At 40.6% G+C, this 17264-nt stretch overlaps 1 long non-coding RNA gene across 1 annotated transcript; it reads left to right on the forward strand.

The window, feature by feature from the left end:
- Positions 1–17: 17 nt before the first annotated feature.
- Positions 18–5785, forward strand: LOC309695947. The gene is made up of 3 exons (XR_014273263.1): positions 18–104; positions 3610–3725; positions 4724–5785. It is a non-coding gene; the product is annotated as an uncharacterized lncRNA (long non-coding RNA).
- Positions 5786–17264: the final 11479 nt, after the last annotated feature.

Raw genomic sequence — 17264 nt, forward strand, 5'->3', positions numbered from 1 at the left:
TATCCGCGAGACTCGCTGGAAAAGATAAGGAAGTAATGTGACAATTTTAGCAACAAGTCATAAACATGGGGAAAAAACAAGAATAAACACCAACAGTAGATTCTGTAAGAGAATTTGCAGTTTTTATTTTTGTGCGGTTTTTAAAGTTTTATTTATTTGTTTGGCTATTTGTTTATTTAGTTATTTATTGCAAATAATAATACACTTAAACGTAAAATATGACTATAAATAAATAATACACTGGAGGAAAATTGTTAATACTTTTTTAGATTTTCAATGTAAAATTTCCAGATTGTTATATTTAATTTGCTTAATTTACATAATATTCACTTAATGTATATAATGTTGGTGGTCCCCATCTTTAAGAAGGGGGACCGGAGGGTGTGTTCCAACTACAGGGGGATCACACTCCTCAGCCTCCCGGGGAAAGTCTATGCCAGGGTGCTGGAAAGGAGAGTTCGTCCGCTAGTCGAACCTCGGATACAGGAGGAACAATGCGGTTTTCGTCCTGGTCGCGGAACACTGGACCAGCTCTTTATCCTCTCGAGGATACTTGAGGGTGCATGGGAGTTTGCCCAACCAGTCTACATGTGTTTTGTGGACTTGGAGAAGGCATTCGACCGTGTCCCTCGGGGTGTCCTGTGGGAGGTGTTGCGGGAGTATGGGGTGTCTGGCCCATTGCTACGGGCCATTCGATCCCTATACAACCGTTGCAAGAGCTTGGTTGACGGGGGTAACTACTTTGGCACAACACCGACAACATTTTGAGCATTTTCGACAGTTTGTGAAATGGTCGTCATTGGCATTACATGCCAGTAGTGTTCGCTAACTGACTTTACCGGTGATTATATTTAGGGCCCGAGCACCGAGAGTGCGAAGGCCCTATTGTATCTGCTCCGTTTCTTATTATTATTATTATTATTATTATTATTATTATTATTATTATTATTATTATTATTATTATTCACCCCAAACAAGGGCCTTTTTGAGGGCCTAAACATGCTCAAAAACTCATGAAATTTTGCACACATGCCAGGTCTGGTGAAAAATTTTGTATTTTAATGGTTTTACATATGAGCACTGGGAAATGGCTCTACAGCGCCACCTATGCCTTGTTAAATGCAGCCCTACGACCACATCGTTTGAGCTACATGTATGAAATTTGGCACACATGTGTATCATGCCAAGACGAACAAAAAAGTCTGTGGGCCCATTGACGCAAACCCAACAGGAAGTCCGCCATTTGGAAGAGAAGGTGACATTTTGGCTCTAATTTTGCCATTTCCATGCCTCGAACTTTTGCGAACTCCTCCTTGGGGTTTCATTTCATAACCTTCAAATTTGGACAGTGTCAACTACACCCTTGTGCCATGTTAAATTGCGGAGCTTTTGAGTTTTCACAATACTATGAGGCCGTGGCGCCATGGCGAATTTCGATGACTCGCCATGAAAATCTTATTGCCTCTCATTTTGTCATACATTTTCTGACCTTGACCAAAGTGAACACATATGATAAGGCTCCACCCCTGAACATATTTCAACTGCCATATTTGACACCAGGGACAGCGCCACCTAGTGGGAACAGGAAATGTCATGTTTTACACTTTGGGGTACAGTATAGTGATGGGTGACACCTGCAGCCTCAAATTTCTCCAGGAAAGCCTTAAGGAGTTGGTCTTGGGTTACAGTGAAAACTGTGACTTTTCGCAAAAGGGTGTGACCCCAGCAGCATGGCGAACTTTGATGTCACGCCATGAAGAAACAAATTAGTATAACTCAATGAAATCCAGTCTGATCAGTACCAGACTTTACAGGCATGATGTCAGACCCGCCCTGAACAGATTGACGTGCCCATTGTCGGAAATACGGACAGCGCCACCTAGTGGCCACAGGAAATGTCATGGCTTTAATTTTGTTGTACTGATTTTCCCAGGTTCATCGTGGCCACCTCAAAAGCGGTGAATATCACCATCAGTCCCTCGTGATGCTTCAGTGCAAAAATTGTGACTTTACACTGAACGGCGCACCCTGGTGGCAACGCGGTTCAACATGAAAGATGAAGTGGCTTTTGAGGGGCTTGGAAAGTTTATAGAGGCTTTAAATTTGGCACACACCCCCAAATGGATGAAGGCTTTGTTGTCATGTGATCATTTTCATTGAATAGCGCGAAATTGCTCCACAGCGCCCCCTACAAAGTTTCAAAATATCAGCCCCTGCTCTGTGTTTTATCTATGAGTCTGAAACTTGGTAAGCTCATGGAAGATATTAAGATGTACAAAAAAGTCTCTTGGAGCAATATCCCAAATCCAACAGGAAGTCAGCCATTTTAAAATTAATGTGTAATTTTGGCGACATTTTCCCCTCTTTTCAGGCTTCATACTTTGACGAACTCCTCCAAGGGATTTCATCAGATTGGACCGATCTGAAGTTTGTGGAATCTAAAGACCTTTGTGATGTTAAATTGCGAAGCTTTTTACGTTCAGGGAAACGGGGTGGTCATGGCGGCACTTAGAGTTTCAATCACTCGCCAAAAAGCAGTAATCTGCTGTCACTCAAAAACACAATATCCAATCTCTCCCAAACGTCGCAGGTGTGATGAGACTCGAGCTCGGAAATGTTTGTTATGCCATTTGTCAGTAATAGTTAGAGCGCCACCTAGTGGGACGACTATAATCATGGTTCAATGAGATGAAATGTTAGCTGGTGGTTAAATGCATGATTTCCATCAATGTGACATCACATTGGACGTGCTGGTTTTAGGTGTTGGGCGTGGCTCGACACGCCAGGGTGCGAGGGCCCTCATAACGCTGCTTGCAGCTTTAATTATTATTGTTATTATTATTATAATTATTATGTATTATGATTAGTTTCCCCACCGGAAGAATGCGACATTCTTGCCAGAACATTCCCAAATAATTGACCACGTTTATTAACAGATCAATTTTCTCCACAGTTTTAGGGTGAGCTAGAATAGATATATGGTTTCAGTAATACGAATAAGAGCGCAACAACATAGAGACAATGACGATCACACTCATAATTTCATTACGTTAGTGCACCCATCGCTCCGCATCCTTAACGCTACATTGATGTCGAGAGTCTCTGACACAGCTGTGCTCTGCAGCACAGACACCCTGCTTATCTGTGATTCGGCCAGACTGGTGTTGAACTCCAAAGACATGCGCGGGGTTAGGTTAGTTGGCTGTTGGTGTGAGTGGTTGTCTGAGTCTCTCTAATAACCCTCCAACAGACTGGCGACCTGTCCAGGGTGTACTTTTGCCCTATGACAGCTGGAATACAACCTGAATAAAATAAGTAGGAGAAAATGAATGATGTTTATGAACTGTAGTTAATGTAGTCAGACAATAAGTTACCGAGCAACAGGCCACAAGTCTTGGTGCAGAATCATACTAAGATTTAAAAAATAAAATGTTGGCACTGGTGTTTGAAACAGTATACTGTCAGTAAGACTGGAGCAACTGCACACATCTGGAAACTAATAACTAGAGTAGTTAAGTAACATTTTGTTACTGCATCCATTTAGCCAGGTATAATTAGCATGTCTACATACATGTCATTTCTAATGTGGTCCTATGTGGTATGTTGTAGGACAGTGAAGTGTCTGACACTGACCATGTACCAGTGCCTGAGAACACTGGTATGGAGGGGGAGAACGCACCTCTTTACTGTATTTGTCAGAAACCAGACATCAACTGCTTCATGATGTAAGTATATATCAGTTTTATATTTGCAGTACGCGCAGTAGGGGTGGGCGCTAGCTTCAGCAATGTTATCAGAGATTTTTTTTTTTTAAATGAAGATCTTCTATTTCGAGAAAACTACCAATAAGGATATATGCACAGATATAGAAAACAATACTGTAACATTTTATTGATGCTTGCAGTTTGGAGGAAGCAGTATTTGCAAGTGTAACTAAATTCCAGGCATTTTCCATCCTTCTTTTCATATCAGCTTTTTTCTAATTGTCAGTGTGAACCAAGGTGTCAGCAGCACCATTATAGTGCAAAAGTAGTGACCCAGCATAGATCAAATGTAAGCACAAAAGTAGCCAAGGTAGTGTTTTTCCTGGAAATTTTAAGTGAAAGGATAAAGTAACTGCTTACCACTTTAGTTTAACAATGATTAATGAAATGTAACCGTGTAACTCATCAGCAGTCTGCACAGTATGGTCACATATTAAAACTGAAGAATATGTTGTACTTGTTGTAGTGTTTCATCATGGGTCCAGTTTTTACCCAGGTGCTTAAAGCCCTTCTTTACCCTCATGTAACACCAACAGTAATTTCCAACCACTATTTCCTGTTCCTGTCAGTCAAACAAACAGACGACAAACATCTTCTATAAACAGGAATAATGTCATTTTATCGGATTAGAAAACATCTAATCTAGCGTTGATATTACACTGCTGTTTAGTGTCTGGCTGATCTCAGTGTCACCAAAATATCTGCCCTACATGTCAAACAATGAGAGAACTTGAAACAGTAACATCACCTAGCAGCTTATTTTAATTAGTGCTAACGTTTTGTTTGCTGGCTAACATTGCTATTATTATAGTCACAGTTAATTGACTTTGAATAGCTTTATTTCAAAAGTAATTTTACAATTTCACAGCCATTTAGCTGTGTTAACTGTACATGCTGTAGGTCATAAGGCGTGCATGGATCATTTTTATAATCAGCCTCTTATCTTTTGTCCACCACAGACTTTGCCATGATAAATTGGTCAGTTGACAACCAGGAGCCGTACACCTTAACCTCAGAGGCCAGGACATCCAGGGGCAGTGTGAACACGCACTTGCTTAAGTGGGACGCAAGATGGACTATAGAGGGCCACCCCCTTGCCAGACAACCAAGTGCTGTCCCTGTCCACGGCCAGTGTGAGAAGGACTCTCACTAAAGTCAACCCACACAAAGCTGCTGGACCAGACAATATACCTGGACGCGTGCTCGGAGCCCGTGCTGACCAGCTGACTGATGTCCTAGCGGGCATCTTTAACATCTCCCTGAGTCAAGCTGTTGTGCCACAGTGCTTTAAAACCACCACCATCATACCTGTCCCCAGACCTTCCCAAAGCCTAATTACACAATGATTGCCTGAGCCTATTCTTGTTAAATGATGAAAAACTCAAAGGCACGTTTGGGCAGTGGATCTGTGTGAAATCACCAGCTTGCAAAACTAAATCAAAATGTGTGCAATTGATTCTAAAAATAGAAATCACAATAAAGTTCAACATTTACTAAAACCGCCATTCAGTCATCTGAGAATCTTTACTCATGAAATTATAACGGTTAGATGAATGTATATGCAGTGATTTACTGATCAATGATAAAAGGGGAGATTTATGCAATAACGAAGACTGTCATGAAAAGTATTTGGCATCTGATCTCCTGTAACCTGCGGAGCTAAGCTGTTTTACCAGCTCTGCTCTCTGATTTTTCTTTTATGAAAAAACACAAGTTGTCAAAGTTATTTGTTTGCAAATGTATTTCAGAAATATCGACATACTTTTTTTTAATCAGCAGAAACTTTATGTCAGTAGTGCAAAAACCTGCACTGATCTGACCTCATTTCTTCCTCATCCTGATTCCTGACCTGGGAAGGGAGAGAAATATTTGTTTTTGTTTGTCTTCTTGTTTTATTTAATTCCTTGTGGGATTTGGATCCAACACGTAAAGTATGCATATTATGCACACACACAAACACACATGCAGCTATTACCCATTTCTTGTATTCTTGAATAAAGACATTGATTTGACACATTTAATTAGCAGCCAATTGTTTTTATTGTTCAATTATTAAGAAAAAAGAAAAGGTGGGGGTGGGTGGGATGGAAAGTAAAGGGAGAGAGGAGAGAAAACCCCAACAATCCCCTCTGAGCAAGCACTAGGCGACAGTGGATAGGAAAAACTCCCTTTAAAATTAAAGGAAGAAACCTATGACAGAACCAGGCTCTAGAGGGGGCAGTCAACTGTCGGGACTGGTTGGGGGGTGACTGTGAAAAGAGGGGAGGGAGATGGGAGAGGTGTTAGTAGTTAAGGGGGGGGGGATTAAGCTGGAGCAGAGGTGGGGGAAGAAGAGGTGACATTGGCAGTAGTGAAAGAAGGAGTGTTCTTCCTCCAGAAGAAGCAGAAGCGTTTTTTCTGTTTCTTCAGCTGCTTTTCCACGAGCACCTTTTTCTCGAGGATGAGGATTTTCAGCTCCTCGATTGTTTCGGTGTTTTGCTTCTGCAGCTTGTTGCATTTTTTCTCCACTTCTTCTATTTCAGCTTGTTTTTCTTCCAACTTTTCTTTCAGCACTTTAGATGTTGCCTCCTGTTTCTCAAACTCCTGGAGAAGAAGTTTTTCTTCTCTCTGCTTACTGACCAGCTGTTCTCTTTCTTGAAGCAGGTCTTGATATTTGTGCAGTGTCTCATTGAACTTTACCTGCAGCATCCTGTTGTTTCCCTCCATGAGCTGGAGTTGGCACTCCATGTCTCCCTGCTTTCTGTCCAGCTGGTCTTTCTCCTTAAGGATTTCTTTATTCTGTCGCAGAGCTTCATCAAGCTTTCCTTGCAAGCTTTCATTTTGTTGCTTGATGCTCTGAAGATTGGAATCCATTTCTTTTTGTTTGATTCCTTGTTCCCTTTTCTCTTGGAGGAGCTTCTCATTTGCTTGCTCTGTGCGATCAAGCCTTTTTTTCTCAACATTGTATATTAGCTCCATGTCTCGGAGGTTGCTGTGCAGCCCTCTCTTCTTCATGCCATCTTCTTTCTTCTCTTGGAGGAGTTTTCTATTTTGTCGAAGAGCTTCATCAAGCTTTCCTTGCAAGCTTTCATTGTGTTGCTTGATGCTCTGAAGCTTGGAATGCATTTCTTTCTCTTTTAACTCCTGTTGCCTTTTCTCTTGGAGAAGCTTTTCATTTTCTAGCAGTGTGCGATCAAGCTTTTTTTTGTATACACTGTACATTAGCTCCATTTCTTGGAGATTGCTGTGCAGCCCTCTCTTCTTCGTGCCATCTTGTTTCTTCTCTTGGACAAGTTTTTTATTTTGTTGCAGGGCTTCATCAAGCTTTCCTTGGAGCTCCTGGTTCTTTTTGTCCATGTCATGGAGATCTTGTTGTTTCTCCTCAATAATAGCTTCCTTTTCTTGAAGCTGGTATGACAACTTTTTTAGTTGAGCGCTCTTTTGCTCATTTTCCTCCATCAAGAACTTAATCTTCTCGGTGTTTCTGAGCGCTTCATCCTCCATTTCTTCCAAACGCTTTTCCTCTAGTTCCACTTGGTCACACCAAGGAAGAGAGGAAAGGGAAGAGTCTAGTGGCTCATCCCAGGGAAGAGTGTAGGGGTCAACTTCTTGTCCCTTTGGATTTGTTTGAGACATCTTGGGTCTGGATACAGTTAGAATTGCAAAGGATCCAAATATTTCAAAAGGCTTTTCTGGCGAACGGTTCAATGCTGCACACATCAAGGCTGCGAGAAACGGACTAAAAGTCGTTGCTCTTCACCCCTATTTATAGGTTTTAAGGGTCAACGGATCAAAGGAAAGAATGGTGGTAAGATTCTACGTGTGTGACGTCATAATTCTGTAAGGCAATGAGGTTGTCACGTGATATTTTTGGAGGAGGGCATTTTTCAACTTGGACAAATTATCAATAAAGTTTCAATCTCTGTTATTTTCCCCAAAAAACGTGTTGTCGCAATAATGTTTTCTACTGTAATATGTGCCAACAGATGGCGCAGTTTAAAGTTGGCTGTTACTCTGCCCAGTCTGCTACCATAGAAGAAGAATGTAGACCAATAGTACTTTGACGATGTCCGCTGATCGTTTCCGTGTAAATCTTAGCATTGCTTTAGCCGTCAAGCTAAAGGTTTAGCTTCATACTGCCATATTTGCAGAGTAACAAAATATTTAAACGGTCTCAGATCATGGTGAGTATTTGAAAAAATGTTTATTTAATGTGAAGCCTGTGATGTGGAAAGGTTAGCAAGCGTAATTTTGCCTATTGTGTTATACACGGGTGCTTACATCCGAGTAATTTTGATCTTTTCTAAGGTCCATGGGTTTATCCAACGAGCAGCTAAGTCACCGTTATATCTGTAATTTTGTGTGCAACGTCTTAATGCAAAAAAAAAAAAAATCAAATCCCAAATCAACGCAACGAAGCAAAGACTAAACAAAAAAAAAACCCACAATGCGTTTTTAAGCTCTCTCTGCGTTCACTGTCTCTGCAAGTGTCAAACTTCCTCGCTTTAGCTGATGCTAACCAACATTAGCGCTTACGGTTCGTATATAAACACAACTGTCAGCCCTTCACTTTTGGTGCCGACAACATTTTGAGCATTTTCGACAGTTTGTGAAATGGTCGTCATTGGCATTACATGCCAGTAGTGTTCGCTAACTGACTTTACCGGTGATTATATTTATTATTGTTATTATTATTATAATTATTATGTATTATGATTAGTTTCCCCACCGGAAGAAGATAAGATAAGATAAGATAACCTTTATTAGTCCCACACGTGGGAATGCGACATTCTTGCCAGAACATTCCCAAATAATTGACCACGTTTATTAACAGATCAATTTTCTCCACAGTTTTAGGGTGAGCTAGAATAGATATATGGTTTCAGTAATACGAATAAGAGCGCAACAACATAGAGACAATGACGATCACTCTCATAATTTCATTACGTTAGTGCACCCATCGCTCCGCATCCTTAACGCTACATTGATGTCGAGAGTCTCTGACACAGCTGTGCTCTGCAGCACAGACACCCTGCTTATCTGTGATTCGGCCAGACTGGTGTTGAACTCCAAAGACATGCGCGGGGTTAGGTTAGTTGGCTGTTGGTGTGAGTGGTTGTCTGAGTCTCTCTAATAACCCTCCAACAGACTGGCGACCTGTCCAGGGTGTACTTTTGCCCTATGACAGCTGGAATACAACCTGAATAAAATAAGTAGGAGAAAATGAATGATGTTTATGAACTGTAGTTAATGTAGTCAGACAATAAGTTACCGAGCAACAGGCCACAAGTCTTGGTGCAGAATCATACTAAGATTTAAAAAATAAAATGTTGGCACTGGTGTTTGAAACAGTATACTGTCAGTAAGACTGGAGCAACTGCACACATCTGGAAACTAATAACTAGAGTAGTTAAGTAACATTTTGTTACTGCATCCATTTAGCCAGGTATAATTAGCATGTCTACATACATGTCATTTCTAATGTGGTCCTATGTGGTATGTTGTAGGACAGTGAAGTGTCTGACACTGACCATGTACCAGTGCCTGAGAACACTGGTATGGAGGGGGAGAACGCACCTCTTTACTGTATTTGTCAGAAACCAGACATCAACTGCTTCATGATGTAAGTATATATCAGTTTTATATTTGCAGTACGCGCAGTAGGGGTGGGCGCTAGCTTCAGCAATGTTATCAGAGTTTGTTTGTTTTTTTTTAATGAAGAGCTTCTATTTCGAGAAAACTACCAATAAGGATATATGCACAGATATAGAAAACAATACTGTAACATTTTATTGATGCTTGCAGTTTGGAGGCAGCAGTATTTGCAAGTGTAACTAAATTCCAGGCATTTTCCATCCTTCTTTTCATATCAGCTTTTTTCTAATTGTCAGTGTGAACCAAGGTGTCAGCAGCACCATTATAGTGCAAAAGTAGTGACCCAGCATAGATCAAATGTAAGCACAAAAGTAGCCAAGGTAGTGTTTTTCCTGGAAGTTTTAAGTGAAAGGATAAAGTATAAAGTAACTGCTTACCACTTTAGTTTAACAATGATTAATGAAATGTAACCGTGTAACTCATCAGCAGTCTGCACAGTATGGTCACATATTAAAACTGAAGAATATGTTGTACTTGTTGTAGTGTTTCATCATGGGTCCAGTTTTTACCCAGGTGCTTAAAGCCCTTCTTTACCCTCATGTAACACCAACAGTAATTTCCAACCACTATTTCCTGTTCCTGTCAGTCAAACAAACAGACGACAAACATCTTCTATAAACAGGAATAATGTCATTTTATCGGATTAGAAAACATCTAATCTAGCGTTGATATTACACTGCTGTTTAGTGTCTGGCTGATCTCAGTGTCACCAAAATATCTGCCCTACATGTCAAACAATGAGAGAACTTGAAACAGTAACATCACCTAGCAGCTTATTTTAATTAGTGCTAACGTTTTGTTTGCTGGCTAACATTGCTATTATTATAGTCACAGTTAATTGACTTTGAATAGCTTTATTTCAAAAGTAATTTTACAATTTCACAGCCATTTAGCTGTGTTAACTGTACATGCTGTAGGTCATAAGGCGTGCATGGATCATTTTTATAATCAGCCTCTTATCTTTTGTCCACCACAGACTTTGCCATGATAAATTGGTCAGTTGACAACCAGGAGCCGTACACCTTAACCTCAGAGGCCAGGACATCCAGGGGCAGTGTGAACACGCACTTGCTTAAGTGGGACGCAAGATGGACTATAGAGGGCCACCCCCTTGCCAGACAACCAAGTGCTGTCCCTGTCCACGGCCAGTGTGAGAAGGACTCTCACTAAAGTCAACCCACACAAAGCTGCTGGACCAGACAATATACCTGGACGCGTGCTCGGAGCCCGTGCTGACCAGCTGACTGATGTCCTAGCGGGCATCTTTAACATCTCCCTGAGTCAAGCTGTTGTGCCACAGTGCTTTAAAACCACCACCATCATACCTGTCCCCAGACCTTCCCAAAGCCTAATTACACAATGATTGCCTGAGCCTATTCTTGTTAAATGATGAAAAACTCAAAGGCACGTTTGGGCAGTGGATCTGTGTGAAATCACCAGCTTGCAAAACTAAATCAAAATGTGTGCAATTGATTCTAAAAATAGAAATCACAATAAAGTTCAACATTTACTAAAACCGCCATTCAGTCATCTGAGAATCTTTACTCATGAAATTATAACGGTTAGATGAATGTATATGCAGTGATTTACTGATCAATGATAAAAGGGGAGATTTATGCAATAACGAAGACTGTCATGAAAAGTATTTGGCATCTGATCTCCTGTAACCTGCGGAGCTAAGCTGTTTTACCAGCTCTGCTCTCTGATTTTTCTTTTATGAAAAAACACAAGTTGTCAAAGTTATTTGTTTGCAAATGTATTTCAGAAATATCGACATACTTTTTTTTAATCAGCAGAAACTTTATGTCAGTAGTGCAAAAACCTGCACTGATCTGACCTCATTTCTTCCTCATCCTGATTCCTGACCTGGGAAGGGAGAGAAATATTTGTTTTTGTTTGTCTTCTTGTTTTATTTAATTCCTTGTGGGATTTGGATCCAACACGTAAAGTATGCATATTATGCACACACACAAACACACATGCAGCTATTACCCATTTCTTGTATTCTTGAATAAAGACATTGATTTGACACATTTAATTAGCAGCCAATTGTTTTTATTGTTCAATTATTAAGAAAAAAGAAAAGGTGGGGGTGGGTGGGATGGAAAGTAAAGGGAGAGAGGAGAGAAAACCCCAACAATCCCCTCTGAGCAAGCACTAGGCGACAGTGGATAGGAAAAACTCCCTTTAAAATTAAAGGAAGAAACCTATGACAGAACCAGGCTCTAGAGGGGGCAGTCAACTGTCGGGACTGGTTGGGGGGTGACTGTGAAAAGAGGGGAGGGAGATGGGAGAGGTGTTAGTAGTTAAGGGGGGGGGGGATTAAGCTGGAGCAGAGGTGGGGGAAGAAGAGGTGACATTGGCAGTAGTGAAAGAAGGAGTGTTCTTCCTCCAGAAGAAGCAGAAGCGTTTTTTCTGTTTCTTCAGCTGCTTTTCCACGAGCACCTTTTTCTCGAGGATGAGGATTTTCAGCTCCTCGATTGTTTCGGTGTTTTGCTTCTGCAGCTTGTTGCATTTTTTCTCCACTTCTTCTATTTCAGCTTGTTTTTCTTCCAACTTTTCTTTCAGCACTTTAGATGTTGCCTCCTGTTTCTCAAACTCCTGGAGAAGAAGTTTTTCTTCTCTCTGCTTACTGACCAGCTGTTCTCTTTCTTGAAGCAGGTCTTGATATTTGTGCAGTGTCTCATTGAACTTTACCTGCAGCATCCTGTTGTTTCCCTCCATGAGCTGGAGTTGGCACTCCATGTCTCCCTGCTTTCTGTCCAGCTGGTCTTTCTCCTTAAGGATTTCTTTATTCTGTCGCAGAGCTTCATCAAGCTTTCCTTGCAAGCTTTCATTTTGTTGCTTGATGCTCTGAAGATTGGAATCCATTTCTTTTTGTTTGATTCCTTGTTCCCTTTTCTCTTGGAGGAGCTTCTCATTTGCTTGCTCTGTGCGATCAAGCCTTTTTTTCTCAACATTGTATATTAGCTCCATGTCTCGGAGGTTGCTGTGCAGCCCTCTCTTCTTCATGCCATCTTCTTTCTTCTCTTGGAGGAGTTTTCTATTTTGTCGAAGAGCTTCATCAAGCTTTCCTTGCAAGCTTTCATTGTGTTGCTTGATGCTCTGAAGCTTGGAATGCATTTCTTTCTCTTTTAACTCCTGTTGCCTTTTCTCTTGGAGAAGCTTTTCATTTTCTAGCAGTGTGCGATCAAGCTTTTTTTTGTATACACTGTACATTAGCTCCATTTCTTGGAGATTGCTGTGCAGCCCTCTCTTCTTCGTGCCATCTTGTTTCTTCTCTTGGACAAGTTTTTTATTTTGTTGCAGGGCTTCATCAAGCTTTCCTTGGAGCTCCTGGTTCTTTTTGTCCATGTCATGGAGATCTTGTTGTTTCTCCTCAATAATAGCTTCCTTTTCTTGAAGCTGGTATGACAACTTTTTTAGTTGAGCGCTCTTTTGCTCATTTTCCTCCATCAAGAACTTAATCTTCTCGGTGTTTCTGAGCGCTTCATCCTCCATTTCTTCCAAACGCTTTTCCTCTAGTTCCACTTGGTCACACCAAGGAAGAGAGGAAAGGGAAGAGTCTAGTGGCTCATCCCAGGGAAGAGTGTAGGGGTCAACTTCTTGTCCCTTTGGATTTGTTTGAGACATCTTGGGTCTGGATACAGTTAGAATTGCAAAGGATCCAAATATTTCAAAAGGCTTTTCTGGCGAACGGTTCAATGCTGCACACATCAAGGCTGCGAGAAACGGACTAAAAGTCGTTGCTCTTCACCCCTATTTATAGGTTTTAAGGGTCAACGGATCAAAGGAAAGAATGGTGGTAAGATTCTACGTGTGTGACGTCATAATTCTGTAAGGCAATGAGGTTGTCACGTGATATTTTTGGAGGAGGGCATTTTTCAACTTGGACAAATTATCAATAAAGTTTCAATCTCTGTTATTTTCCCCAAAAAACGTGTTGTCGCAATAATGTTTTCTACTGTAATATGTGCCAACAGATGGCGCAGTTTAAAGTTGGCTGTTACTCTGCCCAGTCTGCTACCATAGAAGAAGAATGTAGACCAATAGTACTTTGACGATGTCCGCTGATCGTTTCCGTGTAAATCTTAGCATTGCTTTAGCCGTCAAGCTAAAGGTTTAGCTTCATACTGCCATATTTGCAGAGTAACAAAATATTTAAACGGTCTCAGATCATGGTGAGTATTTGAAAAAATGTTTATTTAATGTGAAGCCTGTGATGTGGAAAGGTTAGCAAGCGTAATTTTGCCTATTGTGTTATACACGGGTGCTTACATCCGAGTAATTTTGATCTTTTCTAAGGTCCATGGGTTTATCCAACGAGCAGCTAAGTCACCGTTATATCTGTAATTTTGTGTGCAACGTCTTAATGCAAAAAAAAAAAAATCAAATCCCAAATCAACGCAACGAAGCAAAGACTAAACAAAAAAAAAACCCACAATGCGTTTTTAAGCTCTCTCTGCGTTCACTGTCTCTGCAAGTGTCAAACTTCCTCGCTTTAGCTGATGCTAACCAACATTAGCGCTTACGGTTCGTATATAAACACAACTGTCAGCCCTTCACTTTTGGTGCCGACAACATTTTGAGCATTTTCGACAGTTTGTGAAATGGTCGTCATTGGCATTACATGCCAGTAGTGTTCGCTAACTGACTTTACCGGTGATTATATTTATTATTGTTATTATTATTATAATTATTATGTATTATGATTAGTTTCCCCACCGGAAGAAGATAAGATAAGATAAGATAACCTTTATTAGTCCCACACGTGGGAATGCGACATTCTTGCCAGAACATTCCCAAATAATTGACCACGTTTATTAACAGATCAATTTTCTCCACAGTTTTAGGGTGAGCTAGAATAGATATATGGTTTCAGTAATACGAATAAGAGCGCAACAACATAGAGACAATGACGATCACTCTCATAATTTCATTACGTTAGTGCACCCATCGCTCCGCATCCTTAACGCTACATTGATGTCGAGAGTCTCTGACACAGCTGTGCTCTGCAGCACAGACACCCTGCTTATCTGTGATTCGGCCAGACTGGTGTTGAACTCCAAAGACATGCGCGGGGTTAGGTTAGTTGGCTGTTGGTGTGAGTGGTTGTCTGAGTCTCTCTAATAACCCTCCAACAGACTGGCGACCTGTCCAGGGTGTACTTTTGCCCTATGACAGCTGGAATACAACCTGAATAAAATAAGTAGGAGAAAATGAATGATGTTTATGAACTGTAGTTAATGTAGTCAGACAATAAGTTACCGAGCAACAGGCCACAAGTCTTGGTGCAGAATCATACTAAGATTTAAAAAATAAAATGTTGGCACTGGTGTTTGAAACAGTATACTGTCAGTAAGACTGGAGCAACTGCACACATCTGGAAACTAATAACTAGAGTAGTTAAGTAACATTTTGTTACTGCATCCATTTAGCCAGGTATAATTAGCATGTCTACATACATGTCATTTCTAATGTGGTCCTATGTGGTATGTTGTAGGACAGTGAAGTGTCTGACACTGACCATGTACCAGTGCCTGAGAACACTGGTATGGAGGGGGAGAACGCACCTCTTTACTGTATTTGTCAGAAACCAGACATCAACTGCTTCATGATGTAAGTATATATCAGTTTTATATTTGCAGTACGCGCAGTAGGGGTGGGCGCTAGCTTCAGCAATGTTATCAGAGTTTGTTTGTTTTTTTTTAATGAAGAGCTTCTATTTCGAGAAAACTACCAATAAGGATATATGCACAGATATAGAAAACAATACTGTAACATTTTATTGATGCTTGCAGTTTGGAGGCAGCAGTATTTGCAAGTGTAACTAAATTCCAGGCATTTTCCATCCTTCTTTTCATATCAGCTTTTTTCTAATTGTCAGTGTGAACCAAGGTGTCAGCAGCACCATTATAGTGCAAAAGTAGTGACCCAGCATAGATCAAATGTAAGCACAAAAGTAGCCAAGGTAGTGTTTTTCCTGGAAGTTTTAAGTGAAAGGATAAAGTATAAAGTAACTGCTTACCACTTTAGTTTAACAATGATTAATGAAATGTAACCGTGTAACTCATCAGCAGTCTGCACAGTATGGTCACATATTAAAACTGAAGAATATGTTGTACTTGTTGTAGTGTTTCATCATGGGTCCAGTTTTTACCCAGGTGCTTAAAGCCCTTCTTTACCCTCATGTAACACCAACAGTAATTTCCAACCACTATTTCCTGTTCCTGTCAGTCAAACAAACAGACGACAAACATCTTCTATAAACAGGAATAATGTCATTTTATCGGATTAGAAAACATCTAATCTAGCGTTGATATTACACTGCTGTTTAGTGTCTGGCTGATCTCAGTGTCACCAAAATATCTGCCCTACATGTCAAACAATGAGAGAACTTGAAACAGTAACATCACCTAGCAGCTTATTTTAATTAGTGCTAACGTTTTGTTTGCTGGCTAACATTGCTATTATTATAGTCACAGTTAATTGACTTTGAATAGCTTTATTTCAAAAGTAATTTTACAATTTCACAGCCATTTAGCTGTGTTAACTGTACATGCTGTAGGTCATAAGGCGTGCATGGATCATTTTTATAATCAGCCTCTTATCTTTTGTCCACCACAGACTTTGCCATGATAAATTGGTCAGTTGACAACCAGGAGCCGTACACCTTAACCTCAGAGGCCAGGACATCCAGGGGCAGTGTGAACACGCACTTGCTTAAGTGGGACGCAAGATGGACTATAGAGGGCCACCCCCTTGCCAGACAACCAAGTGCTGTCCCTGTCCACGGCCAGTGTGAGAAGGACTCTCACTAAAGTCAACCCACACAAAGCTGCTGGACCAGACAATATACCTGGACGCGTGCTCGGAGCCCGTGCTGACCAGCTGACTGATGTCCTAGCGGGCATCTTTAACATCTCCCTGAGTCAAGCTGTTGTGCCACAGTGCTTTAAAACCACCACCATCATACCTGTCCCCAGACCTTCCCAAAGCCTAATTACACAATGATTGCCTGAGCCTATTCTTGTTAAATGATGAAAAACTCAAAGGCACGTTTGGGCAGTGGATCTGTGTGAAATCACCAGCTTGCAAAACTAAATCAAAATGTGTGCAATTGATTCTAAAAATAGAAATCACAATAAAGTTCAACATTTACTAAAACCGCCATTCAGTCATCTGAGAATCTTTACTCATGAAATTATAACGGTTAGATGAATGTATATGCAGTGATTTACTGATCAATGATAAAAGGGGAGATTTATGCAATAACGAAGACTGTCATGAAAAGTATTTGGCATCTGATCTCCTGTAACCTGCGGAGCTAAGCTGTTTTACCAGCTCTGCTCTCTGATTTTTCTTTTATGAAAAAACACAAGTTGTCAAAGTTATTTGTTTGCAAATGTATTTCAGAAATATCGACATACTTTTTTTTAATCAGCAGAAACTTTATGTCAGTAGTGCAAAAACCTGCACTGATCTGACCTCATTTCTTCCTCATCCTGATTCCTGACCTGGGAAGGGAGAGAAATATTTGTTTTTGTTTGTCTTCTTGTTTTATTTAATTCCTTGTGGGATTTGGATCCAACACGTAAAGTATGCATATTATGCACACACACAAACACACATGCAGCTATTACCCATTTCTTGTATTCTTGAATAAAGACATTGATTTGACACATTTAATTAGCAGCCAATTGTTTTTATTGTTCAATTATTAAGAAAAAAGAAAAGGTGGGGGTGGGTGGGATGGAAAGTAAAGGGAGAGAGGAGAGAAAACCCCAACAATCCCCTCTGAGCAAGCACTAGGCGACAGTGGATAGGAAAAACTCCCTTTAAAATTAAAGGAAGAAACCTATGACA

The sequence above is a fragment of the Aulonocara stuartgranti genome, assembly GCF_965226115.1.
Source record: "Aulonocara stuartgranti genome assembly, chromosome: 19".
Taxonomy (NCBI): domain Eukaryota; kingdom Metazoa; phylum Chordata; class Actinopteri; order Cichliformes; family Cichlidae; genus Aulonocara; species Aulonocara stuartgranti.